The sequence below is a fragment of the Chiloscyllium plagiosum genome, unplaced genomic scaffold, assembly GCF_037043375.1.
Source record: "Chiloscyllium plagiosum isolate Xiang-an unplaced genomic scaffold, Cpla_swu_hap1 HiC_scaffold_8, whole genome shotgun sequence".
Lineage (NCBI taxonomy): Eukaryota > Metazoa > Chordata > Chondrichthyes > Orectolobiformes > Hemiscylliidae > Chiloscyllium > Chiloscyllium plagiosum.
Window position 1 is genome coordinate 42995039 of NW_028270146.1, and position 13457 is coordinate 43008495.

At 42.1% G+C, this 13457-nt stretch overlaps 1 long non-coding RNA gene across 1 annotated transcript in view; it reads right to left on the reverse strand.

Moving 5' to 3' along the window:
• Positions 1–865: 865 nt before the first annotated feature.
• The window catches only part of LOC148149382 (uncharacterized), a 28214-nt gene continuing 15622 nt past the window's right edge, over positions 866–13457 (reverse strand). Inside the window, exons 3-4 of the long non-coding RNA XR_015757755.1 lie at positions 2635–2767; positions 866–2114 (exon numbers count right to left, since the gene is read on the reverse strand). This is a non-coding gene — a long non-coding RNA (uncharacterized LOC148149382). The remainder of the gene's footprint in view (positions 2115–2634; positions 2768–13457) is intronic.

Here is a 13457-nt window from a genome sequence, read left to right on the forward strand (position 1 = left end):
CATGGCTACCCTTTTGGTTTGGAGGAAGTGGGAGGACTGGAAGGAGAGGTTGTTGAGGTTGAGGATCAATTCAGCCAGGTGGATGATGGTGCTGGTGGAAGGGTACTGGTTGGGATGGTGTGAGAGGACAAAATGGAGGGCTTGGAGGCCTTTGTCATGGTGGATGGATGTGTACATAGACTGGATGTCCATGGTGAAGATGAAGCGTTTGGGGGCCAAGGAAACAAAAATCTTGGAGGAGGTAAAGGGCGTGGGTGGTATCTCAAACATAGGTGGGGAGTTCCTGGACTAAGGGGGAGAGGACACTGTCAAGGTATGCAAACATGAGTTCAATGGGACAGGAGCAGGCCAAGACAATGGGTCAACCAGGGAAATCAGGTTTGTGAATCTTTGGTAGCAAGTAGAATTGGGCGGTGCAGGATTCACAGACAATGAGGTTGGAGGCTGTGTATGGGAGATCCCCAGAGGTTGTGGATAGTCTGGGAGCTGATGATTTGGTGATGGAAGGTGAGGTCCTGGGTGGGGTGCAGTAGGAGGAGGTGTCTGCAAGTTGGCGCCTTGCTTCAGCAGTGTAGAGATCAGTGCATCAAACTACCACAGAGACCCCCCCCCTTCTCTGCAGGTTTATTGTCCCATCTCCCATCTTCAGCCTCCATCCTCATTGACCTCATCTTCTTCCTCACCTTCCTCTACGTATTGCATTCTCAGCTCCTTCCCCCCAACCCAACCCCCTCTCCCATTTATCCCTCAGCCCCCTGATCCACAAGCCTCATTCCTAATGATGGGCTTATGCCTGAAACATTGAATCCTCTGCTTTTCGGACGCTGCCTGACCTGCTGTGCTTTTCCAGCACCACACTCTCGACTCTGATCTCCAGCATCTGTAGTCCTCATTTTCTCGTAACCAATCTCTCCAGGTTGTGGTGTCTTTATGAGACACTTGGAGTAAGCTCAATGTCTCTCTTCCTGCTCTTGTCTTGCCATGCATACCAAGAACTTACAGCTGGAATGATGGATCATGTGTCCTCACTAATATCCAGCAGATTTTGAACATGCTGGATCTGAATCGTCATAGCCATCAACAACCCAACTGTAGACGCATTATCGCGGCACTAATAATGTTGAACTCATTCATTCTTCAGTTGAGATTACGAAATCCCTCTGGAAAGCCTCCCTGCTATTCCTGTGCCTGTTTGTGCATTTTGACAGCGTGATGCTGCTGTCACTTCAACAAGGTTATTTTGTCCTTGGATTTTTCTAACAAAAGTTGAAAAGGCAAAGGTGCCAAGGGATCTAGGAAGAGCCTAGTTTAACGAGAGCGGGAAGTGACCAGTTTTTCCAGTTCAGGTTTCTTTCTAGTTTAGTTTAGCTATGGCTGTCACAAGATGCTGGAATCCAGGAAGGGTGCAAGCTTCAGCAAATGATTCCTGACTGAAATCTTTTCCCTCCTGCCTGTAAGAATCTGTGTTTCAATTTACCTTTTTGCTAAGGGGTGTGTGTATGGAATGTTACTGGATTGGAAGAGTTTCTCAGTTAAGTTGCTGTATCGGGTCAATTCATTTTTCCAAAAGTTAAGTGATTCTAAATTCCGCTTTCTTTTGTTTGTGTTTCAACCGTAGTGTTTAAATAAATTCTGTTTTACTTAAACCCGAATGGTTTGACCAGCTGCATCACACCTGGGATATCCACTTTACACCTGCCCTTAAAATACGAGACACGTAGGGTCCAGTCTACCTTCTTAAAATAATTTGAGTGGGTCTGGCCTGGTCCATAACAAAAGTCATTGATGACTGAAGGAATAAAACCATTCTCTACCTATGACTGAACAGGAGTCTGTTCTTCAGGAAGCCTCTGAGTTCCAAGTCCTGGGTTTTTTTCTTCTCCGATCAGCTGTGGAGATGCGTCGGTGGTGTGCTCACCAGTTTGTGCTCCCAAGTCTAACCTAGATGGAGAACATGGGGAGGTGAAAGTCCCTGAGCTGTCGGAGGGTGCAGGTGAAAGCTTTGCCACAGTATCCTGTGAGGCCTCCCTGGCTTCCTGCTCAGATGTAAAGATTGAAGCTAAGGGTTTCCGGTCCTGAGCTCTTTGTGGAGGTCATTCGGAATTTCAAGTCCTCTAGAAGGAAAGAAAGGGCATTATTTATAAAAGAATAATAAAAGCATGTGCAGATTGAGTCAGCATTGGGAGTAATGTTATTGGCTCATTGAGATTTTCCCATTCCCACACATGCAGTCATGTTCCCCTCCGTCTAATTCAAGTGTTCTCCTGAAATGCAGTGAGTCATCTGATTTCTGCCACTCCCCCTTAGATCTCTTGGTTTATTTATGGGTCAGGCTTTCCTGCAATGAGACAAAGGAAGGGATTGAGTAAGATAGAAATGGATGGATGAGCAGTTCGTGTTGATGCAGGAGCAGGGGAGGTGTTGAGGTAACCCCAGTGATTTTGGTAAGAAGCACAAAAAGCAGCAAGGGTGAGTGATTTGTGAGGTGAAAGTGAATGAAAATAATTGAGATGACATGATGAACAAAGAGTGAGAATTGTAGATATGAGATTTGGTGAGAGACATTTGCAATGGCAGAACAACAGTGTGTAATGGCCCTGGGAGTGTATGGTAACGATGGATTATGGCACTTACCTTACAGAGCTCACGAGATCGTGGACCTTTTCTCTTGCACTGCTGGATGTCTTTTGTGATTCAGACAGAGCCCTGACCCAGGAGCTATCAGTGTTAGGCTGATTCAATCTTGCACCTTGGCATCTGTGGCAATCTGCAAGCAACAAGACTGTTACTATCCAGTGTACAATTCAGTCCTCGACCGCAAAGTGGGATCTGAGCTTTCCTTCCTTTGTGCCATAGAAATCAAGCACAGTCAAGAGGGCCAGTTCCTGCCTTGCAACATCTGAAATGGTGTGTAATCAGGGTTTAAAATGATGCCAGAGATATGAACGCCTGAAAGCCTGACATTGACAAGATTCGACATGAAGGGCAACAACAGCCTGATTGGATAATTCATGAAGCGTAGTGTGGAAGATTGCATGAGAAATGTTGGACCATGATAGACTGGGTTCATAAATCTCACTAAGCAAACCACTTAAATTGCGAATGGAAACTACTATCCAATATTTCATTTTTGCTTCAATTCTAGGCCTTTTTAATCTGTTCAAAAGTGTTGATTTCTAACCACTTGTAAACCAAGTATGATTAGGTTTATATTCCTATAGAAGTCCTTCTGTGAATGGTCAAAACAGATGTGATAGACACACAAGTGAGACAATGAATCAGGGAAGGTTTTTGTTATGCATGGATGAAAATTCAAAGAATGTAACTGTTTTGTTGTGGGTTGCTTATCGAAAGGAAACAGGACCTTTTTTAAGGTTGTCATTTTCTTTATGATGGGTTTGAGACATAAATAGCTCAAATTTTTTATCAATGCCCCGCGTTGCATAAGAAAGTACTGTGAATCCAGGCTTTTGTGGCAAAATAATTTACTGTCTTTGTAAACATTGCATTGATCTTCAAGTGATCTGAATTATTCACAAGGAAAGCAAATATGTGGGAGGGCAGGGGAAGTAAAATTAAATTCAAACACATTTGTTTAACTGGAAGTTATTGATTGTATTCACTTCAGTGAAATCCGATCAGTGCAGTGACGTGCCATTGAAATTCTGAAGGGGAGGTGGAGGATTGCGTTAAAGGCATTGTCTCATTCGCCCTTGGAACAATTATTCAGAATCAACCTTCATGTAGAATATTAGTAAGTAGTAGAATCTTTCGACAATAGACTTAATGTAAAGTCTGGTAGTGATATAATTGGTTTTGTTCAGTAATTTATGCTGGCAATACAGAAATTTATTTCTAATTAATCCCCGTTTTCAGTAACCAGAAGATAAACATGCCAAATTCAGCAACATACAATTAGCTACCAAATGACATTCATTAAAATTTGCTCCATTTAAATGGGGCACAAAATAAATTTCAGGCCTATCAATATTCCTTTGCACAGACAATCAAATAAACCATATAAAAATTAAATGATTTTCAGAGCAGATGAACAGTAGGGAAAGGTTAAGTATATAACAGCACAGAGGTGGAACGATTGGAGAGGGTCAAGCTCCTAGGAGTGGTCATCCACAACAAGCTTTCTTGGACTCTTCATGTGGATGCACTGCTTACATAGGCCCAACAACATCTCTTCTTCTTCAGGCAGCTGAGGAAATTTAGCATGATGGCAAATACCCTTGCCAACTTTTACAGGTGCGCCATCGAAAGCATTCTCTCTGGCATGGCAACTGTACCATCCAAGATCGGAGACTGTTACAGAGAGTGGTGAATTCGGCCTGGACAATCAAAAAGGCCAACTTTCCATTTATCAAATCTATCTACCAGTCCCATTGAATGGACTCTCAGACTCTTAACATTCGCTTGTACCTGTGTTTTTGTTTTTGCCTCTGTTTACCGACTATTTACTATCTATGCTACCTAACTCTGTGATCTGCCTATATTGCTCGCAAGACAAAGCTTTTCACTGTGCCTCAGTACACATGACAATAAATTCAATTCAATTCAATTCATTGTCTTTTTGACTTTTTTCATGCTTTTACCATTCTTCTAAGCTCAGAAATAATGTGTCTGAGACCAGTATCACTGCAAAGCTCTGCATCTAAGCTGATGGATTTCATTTTCCTCGAATCAAGAAGACCCAGTGGAAATGTGAAAATGGTGACTGGGATCAAATTCCTGTATTTCTGATGTCATTCACAGGATCTCAGCCAACTGTGCATAATGAGCTTTTGCTAAACATTCACTGGAGTGTTGAAACTGTTGCACCCCTGGGAAAATATTGCTTTATTTTCAGCTCTCTAATTATCCTGTTCATTTCACAAATATTTATTTACACATGATGAAGAGGCTGTGTCCAACTAAGCAAAATACACATCGACTTCGAGAGGCAGATTTTAAACAGTTCTGCTTTCTCAATGGTTTTTACAGTCAGCCTGCTCTTCAATATCTTACTTCAGTTACATCAGCAGCCCATCCAAATCACCACCTTTGTGAGGAACACAGAGACAGCATTCTTGCAAATGGCAGCAGAGCTCTGGCAGAGACTGTGTGTTGGTCCTTTGATCTGTGAACTTTTCTTGCACTCTTCATAGTGAAAGTAGTTTCTACCCAATAGAACTGGGACCATTGCTTCCAAACAGAAGGTGCTGGAAAATAAAGCAATTGCATGGCTGATTGAGCTAATAGGTTAATTGTTGAAAAAAGTATCTGGGATTTATTATGATCACTTGTTTAGTCTGAAATTCCTGAGAAACTATAGGTGAAAGGAAATGAAGCTCAGAGACTCCACCACACCATCAGCTGTTATTGTACTTTAAGGGAGGTGTAACCTTACTCTGGGTCTAGCTACTGAGCATGTATGATTGGAACGATGTGACATAAGATCACACAGATCCAGAACTTCACCTTGTATAGTTCCAAGTAAGATGACCTCTCACGTTATCCATTTATATACAACAAAGCCTATTGCTGTTCACTCACAAGCGCACAGATCTCAAATTACTACATAGTGGCACTATGACCCAACCCATGGCACTGAAAGCAAGCAATAAGAGCCTGAAGTGAAGTCCAATAATGAAAAACCATGGGGTCAGCCCAGCGATCCAACTAAATACTTCTTAAATATTATGAGGGTTACTGCCTCTACCACCCTAACAGGCAATGAATTCTAGATTCCCATCACCCCTCTGAATAAAAAAAAATTCCTCCATACATTCCTTCCAAACTTCCTGCACCTTCCCTTAAATCAATGGTCCCTAGTCATTGGATTCCTTCATCAAATGGGAAAATGTTGCTTCCAGTCTCCCCTATCAATGCCCTTCAATTTTATCCATCTTAATCATGTCCACCTTCAGGCTCCTCTGCTCCAAAGAAAGCCACCCCAGTCAACTCAATCTCTCTTCATCATTAAAACGCTCCAGCCGAGGCAACATTCAGTGCAACCACATCCATCATATAATGTGGATTCCAGAACTGCACACAATACGTTAGCTGTGGCCCAACCAACATTTTATGCAGCTCCAGTGTCCTATTAAAATTGGTCTTCCCCCAGTTTAGAACTGTGATTATAGCTCCTTCCTTGCCCTCTTCCATAACAATCTTGAATCTAATGGGTTTATGATTGATATCTGCAAATATTCCTTCATTGATACTTCAACTACTTGCTTGGTTTCATTGCCAAAAATTAAATCACAGGACAGCCCCTTCTCTTGTCGGGCCTATTACCTACTGGCTTAAAAAAAGACTTCCGGGATGCATTTTAGAAATTCCATTCTCTGGAAATCTTCCACACTTTGACTATTCCAGTTACTATCATGGCCCTATTAGTTTTACGCTTCTCTGAAATTTGACTATGTACCTGCTCTTTTATTTCTTTCAGACTGTTAGTACAATCCCAGCAATGTGATTATCATTTTATTTGAGGAGTTTTCTAAGATGTCAACAATCCTTACTGCTGGAGTTGACTCCAAGATCAATACTGCAATATCCCCCCTCTTTTATCTTATTCTTTGTCACACCTGAAGACCCGATATCTTGGAATATGGAGCTACCAATCCTGCCCCTCTCTCTATCATATATCAGTGGCTGCAATGACAATATTGCTTTATGTTTTATTCTGAGCCCACAACTTTTTTGCCTTGTTCATTAAACTAAATTCCATTTAACTTTGCCAAACTCCCTTGTGCTTTTACTGACCTATAATTTCTATGCCTTCTTGACTCACTTGCTGTCTCTTTTAATTTTGGCTGTTCATCTCCTCCTGCTGAACCTTTGCTCAGGATTCAAATAGCCTGCCAGGTTAGTTTAAATTCTCCCCAAAAATATGAGTCAGGTGTACCCTAGACCTCTGTGGGAAGCCAGAGAAGTGATTGCTGGGCCTCTTGCTGAGATATTTGTATCATTGATAGTCACAGGTGAGGTGCTGGAAGATTGGAGGTTGGCTAACATGATGCCACTGTTTGAGAAGAGGGGTAAGGACAAGCCAGGGAACTATAGAGCAGTGAGCCGGACATCGGAGTTGTCGGAGGGAATCCTGAGGGACAGGATGTACATGGATTTGGCAAGGCAAGGACTTATAGTCAACATGGCTTTGTGCATGGGAAATCATGTCTCACAAACATGATTGAGTTTTTTGAAGAAGTAACAAAGAGGATTGATGAGGACAGAGCAGTAGATGTGATCTATATGGACTTCAGTAAGTCGTTCGACAAGGTTCCCCATGGGAGTCTGGTTAGCAAGGTTAGATCTCATGGATTACAGAAAGAAGTAGCGATTTGGATACAGAACTGGCTCAAAGGTAGAAGACAGAGGGTGGTGGTGGAGGGTTGTTTTCCAGATTAGAGGCCTGTGAACAGTGGAGTGCCACAAGGATCTGTGCTGGGTCCTCTACTTTTTGTCATTTACATAAATAATTTGGATGCGAGCATAAGAGGTACAGTTAGTAAGTTTGCAGATGACACCAAAATTGGAGGTGTAGTGGACAGCGAAGAGGGTTACCTCAGATTACAACAGGATCTTGACCAAATGGGCCAATGGGCTGAGAAGTGGCAGATAGAGTTTGATTCAGATAAATGCAAGGTGCTGCATTTTGAGAAAGCAAATCTTAGCAGGACTTATACACTTAATGGTGTGTTGCTGAACAAAGAGACCTTGGAGTGCAGGTTCATAGCTCCTTGAAAGTGGAGTCACAGGTAGATAGGATAGTGAAGAAGGCATTTGGTATGCTTTCTTTTATTGGTCAGAGTATCAAGTACATGAGTTGGGAAGTCATGTTGCGGCTGTACAGGACATTGGGTAGGCCTCTGTTGGAATATTGCATGCAATTCTGGTCTCCTTCCTATCAGAAAGATGTTGTGAAACTTGAAAGGGTTCAGAAAAGATTTACAAGGATGTTGCCAGGGTTGGAGAATTTGAGCGATAGGGAGAGGCTGAACAGGCTGGGGCTTTTTTCCCTGGAATGTCGGAGGCTGGGAGGTGACCTTTTCGAGGTTTATAAAATTATGAGGGGAATGGATAGGATAAATAGGCAAAGTCTTTTCCCTGGGGTTGGGGAGTCCAGAACTAGAGGGCATAGGTTTTGGGTGAGAGGGGAAAGATCTAAAAGAGACCTAAGGGGCAACGCTTTCACACAGAGGGTGGTACGTGTATGGAATGAGCTGCCAGAGGAAGTGGGTGGTATAATTGCAACATTTAAAAGGCATTTGGATGGGTATATGAATAGGAAGGGTTTGGAAGGATATGGGCCAGGTGTTGGCAGGCGAGACTAGATTGGGTTGGGATATCTGGTCAGCATGGACAGGATGGACCAAAGAGTCTGTTTCCATACTGTACATGTCTAGGACTCTATGAGTGAGCCTCACGTTATACATATTGGCCCCATTCTGGTTCAGGTGCAACCTCCCACAGACTTGCCTACCAATGGACTTCAAGGTGTATATAGCCACTGAGCCTCAGAGTGGGAAGTCCCACACAGAAGCTGAAGAACACATGGGTAAAGGTGCATGGTAGAATAAATGGTCAGCAAAAGGAAGAAATTCATCAGTCTCAGTAAGTAAATTATTAAAGAAACAAATGTACTTACATAGTTGGAGGATTAATGAGCATTCAGAAAATAAATTGACAGCAAGTTTATGAAGAAACAAAGCACGGTGTAGGCTACAAAGGAACTCCACTGGCAGAAGTCCATCACAGCCAAACCAAAGACAGAGTTTGGGGTAAGGCTGCAGAAGCAGCTGACAAACTTAAACACCGACCACAGCAAACTGGGAGAGTTCCACCTGTAGTGAATCTTGAAAAGGAACAAATATTATTTGTGAGATTGAGGAGGAGAGTTAAAGTGGGAAGGAAGTAGGTTACAGGCAAAATGTGCTGCCTGAAAATAAAAGAAGCATAATGATTCCTCTCCCAGATATCTGAGGATGGAATGGAACAAACCTTGAAAACGTAACTAAAACCAAAAATTCCAAAACATGACACTGCACTGAAGGTTGCTTGATGGGCTTGAACAAACACACTCACTCTGTCAGGATCCACAAAAATATTTCAACAGCTACCTTTAGCTTCTTTGGCTTCATCCCTGTTAATTGGTCAGGGCCTGCACCAGGTAGGACCTGAAATGTCCCAGCTAAGCATTGCAGTCAGAACTCTTGCCCCATCACGAGGTCCCACTTTCTAAATTATAAGGCGTTTATTTTAGAAAAGGCAGGTACTTCAGGATCCCAGCAGAGGCTCCCTCTCTAAATGTAGTGGGATATAATACCAGTGTTACCGGCCCATTGGATCACTCATCCTATTCTGAGGCTGTTACTTTCCTGTTAACAGCAGGCTATGATATTGAGCCATGACTGGGACTGAAGTTAATTGGTCTTAGTGGGCAGATGGTCTGTATGTCTATCCAAGATATTGCTGTTAACAGCAAGATTAATGCTTAATTTTGAAAGGATTTTACTTAGGCATCATTTGAACCATTTATTTGGCACTTGATGTGAAGGGGTGAGCACTGATGCATAGGTAGATAATTGGAGCAGGGTAACACTATTACACATCTACATCCTCACTCGAATTGTAAAATGCTGCTGGAATGTGTCCTTGACTTGGCAGCACTTACATAATATTTTCAAGTCTCTTCCTGAAGGCAGCTTTTCAGTCAGGCGTGGCTCACATATCAGTCAAATGGCATTTTAAGAAACTGAGTGAGAGCAATATAACAGTATTTTTTTGCCCAAGTGCCACTCATTTCTAAAACAAAAGCAATAAATATGGGTAACTCACTTCTCGACTTTATGTTGTCTCATTTAAAAAAAAGTCTGACTATGATTGTGAATTGACTGTTGCTGTGCAATTAGGAGGAAGTGAGGACTGCAGATGCTGGAGATCAGATTCGAGAATGTGGTGCTGGAAAAGCCCAGCAGGTCATTCAGCATCCGACGAGCAGGGAAATCGATGAAGTGCTTATGCCCAAAACATCGATTCTCCTGCTCCTCCAATGCTGCATGAGCTGCTGTGCTTTTCCAGCACCACCCTTTTGACTCTTATGTGCAATTAACAGGTCAGATTCTGCAAGTAACAGGTCAGATTCTGCCATTAGCTGTCTGTATAAAAAAATGATCAAAACATTAAGGTGAATTTACTGTCACACAATGATAAAATGGACAGTTTTGAATTTGCACAGGGCCATACGTTCCATTGGTGTTGGGGCTACAAAGCTCTCCAACTCTGTAGGAGCCTACGTTCCAAGCTATTATGGACAATCTTGAGTATATGCAGCCCACATAAGCCATTGAAACTTGATCTAGGAGAATGAGTCACTTGCAGAAGTGCTGGCAGAAATTCTGTCCTGCTGCAACAACATGGATACTGAGGAGATTCAACCTTATATTCACTACAAACATCAATTATTGATTTTTGAAATTAATTTAGATTCTGCAGTAATGTGGGAATATCAGTATCAGGAAATGAAATGCTTCCACCTTGGCAGTTAGCTTCAGCATCACATTTTCTTATGTTTTTATGTAGAATAGGTGCAGAGCAATTACCTCACTGCAACACTTTAACGTGCTGTAATTAAAATCTTGGGAACATTTACTTTTGGACTAATGATGCAATTTTACACATTTGTAAAATTTCTTAGACTGAGAATGTTGAATTCATGCAAACTCTTGGGATAAGGTATTTTCTTATGAGTGACATTAACAAAATGTACACCAACGTGACCAGTTCATATGAGTGTTTATGACATAATTGAATCATTGCATAATTTGCTTGCCCTGATATCTGATCATGTTAATGTAATACATCTAATACTTCAACTGTTTGAGAAAATATTTTGGCATGTTTTTCTTTGATACATATTCAGAAGACTGAGTTATGTACATCAGAGGTTCTTTATTGTTTGAGAGCATACATCTTAAATATGATATTTTGTCATCTTAATCGGAATGTGTGCTTTGCTTTTTTTAACCCTATTTTTAAATGTCTTTACAAATCAAGTTTAGAAACTGGTTTATGCAACATTCAGTGCAGTGTCATGTTTTGGACTGTTTAGTTTTAGTTAAGTTTTCAAAGTATGTTCCTAAGATATCTGGGAGAGGAATCATTATGCTTCTTTTATTTTCAGGCAGCACATTTTGCCTGTAACCTACTTCCTTCCCACTTTAACTCTCCTCCTCAATCTCACAAATAATATTTGTTCCTTTTCAAGATTCACTACAGGTGGAACTCTCCCAGTTTGCTGTGGTCTGTGTTTAAGTTTGTCAGCTGCTTCTGCAGCCTTACCCCAAACTCTGTCTTTGCTTTGGCTGTGATGGACTTCTGCCAGTGGAGTTCCTTTGTAGCCTGCACCATACTTTGTTTCTTCATAAACTTGCTGTCAATTTATTTTCTGAATGCTCATTAATCCTCCAACAATGTAAGTACATTTGTTTCTTTAATAATTTACTTACTGAGACTGATGAATTTCTTCCTTTTGCTGACCATATATTCTACCATGCACCTTTACCCATGTGTTCTTCAGCTTCTGTGTGGGACTTCCCACTCTGAGGCTCTGTGGCTGTATACACCTTGAAGTCCATTCGTAGGCAAGTCTGTGGGAGGTTGCACCTGAACCAGAATGGGGCCAATATGTATAACTTGAGGCTCACTCATAGACATGTACAGTATGGAAACAGATTCTTTGGTCCATCCTGTCCATGCCAACCAGATATCCCAACCCAACCTAGTCTCGTCTGCCAACACCTGGCCCACATCCCTCCAAATCCTTCCTATTCATATACCCATCCAAATGCCTTTTAAATGTTGCAATTATACCACCCACTTCCTCTGGCAGCTCATTCCATACACGTACCACCCTCTGTGTGAAAACGTTGCCCTTTAGGTCTCTTTTAGATCTTTCCCCTCTCACCCAAAACCTATGCCCTCTAGTTCTGGACTCCCCGACCCCAGGGAAAAGACTTTGTCTATTTATCTTATCCATGCCCCTCATAATTTTATAAACTTCTATAAGGTCACCCCCCAGCATCCGACATTCCAGGGAAAATGGCCCCAGCCTGTTCAGCTTCTCCCTATAGCTCAAATCCTCCAACCCTGGCAACATCCTTGTAAATCTTTTCTGAACCCTTTCAAGTTTCACAACACCTTTCTGATAGGAAGGAGACCAGAATTGCAAGCAATATTCCAACAGAGGCCTAACCAATGTCCTGTACAGCTGCAATATGACCTCCCTACTCCTGTACTCGATACTCTGACCAATAAAAAAAAAAGCATACCAAACACCTACTTCACTATCCTATCTACCAGTGACTCCACTTTCAAGGAGCTATGAACCTGCACTCTAAGGTCTCTTTGTTCAGCAACACTCCTTAGGACCTTACCATTAAGTGTATAAGTCCTGCTAAGATTTGCTTTCCCAAAATGCAGCACCTTGCATTTATCTGAATCAAACTCCATCTGCCACTTCTCAGCCCATTGGCCCATCTGGTCAAGATCCTCTTGTAATCTGAGGTAACCTTCTTCGCTGTCCACGACACCTCCAATTTTGGTGTCATCTGCAAACTTACTAACTGTACCTCTTATGCTCACATCCAGATCATTTATGTAAATGACAAAAAGTAGAGGGCTCAGCACCGATCCTTGTGGCACTCCACTGGTCACAGGCCTCCAGTGTGAAAAACAACCCTCCACCACCACCCTCTGTCGTCTACATTTGAGCCAGTTCTGTATCCAAATGGTAGTTCTCCCTGTATTCCATGAGATCTAACCTTGCTAATCAGTCTCCCATGGGGAACCTTCTCGAACGACTTACTGAAGTCCATATAGATCACATCTACCGCTCTGCCCTCATCAATCTTCTTTGTTGGATGGAAGCAATGCAACATGAACACTAACCCCTTCAGGACCATAACCTTAAACAATATAAATGATACCGAAATAAGAAACAAAGTCAATTTGTCTAAAATGGAAATGCAGGAAATACTCAGGAGGTCAGGCAGCATTCATGGAGAGACAAACAGAGTTATTGGGGGATTTGGGGAATAAGCTTATTTGGGCTTATTTGCAGAAGAGGGGCATGTTAAATAAAATGAGTGGCTAGTTCACTTCACTCTCAACCAGCTACAAGCTGTTGGCTATAAAACAGGGGATGATAATATGAAATCCACACAGCTTTAAGCCTTTTAATAAGATCTTTAAATGGCCAATTAATGGCTAGATAAGGGTTTCATTCCGTCTCCACTGAAAAAAAATGTGTGGTTAGGGAATGTGGAATAGAATCCTTTTGTAACTTGAGGTAAAAGGTGGAGGGGATACCTCCTTTGAAGAGGTTCTCTGTGTCCATCAGGGCATGTGCAAACCCTCTCCAAAGCTATCACAACCATGTGCTTCCCTGCTCTACCCACCAAACA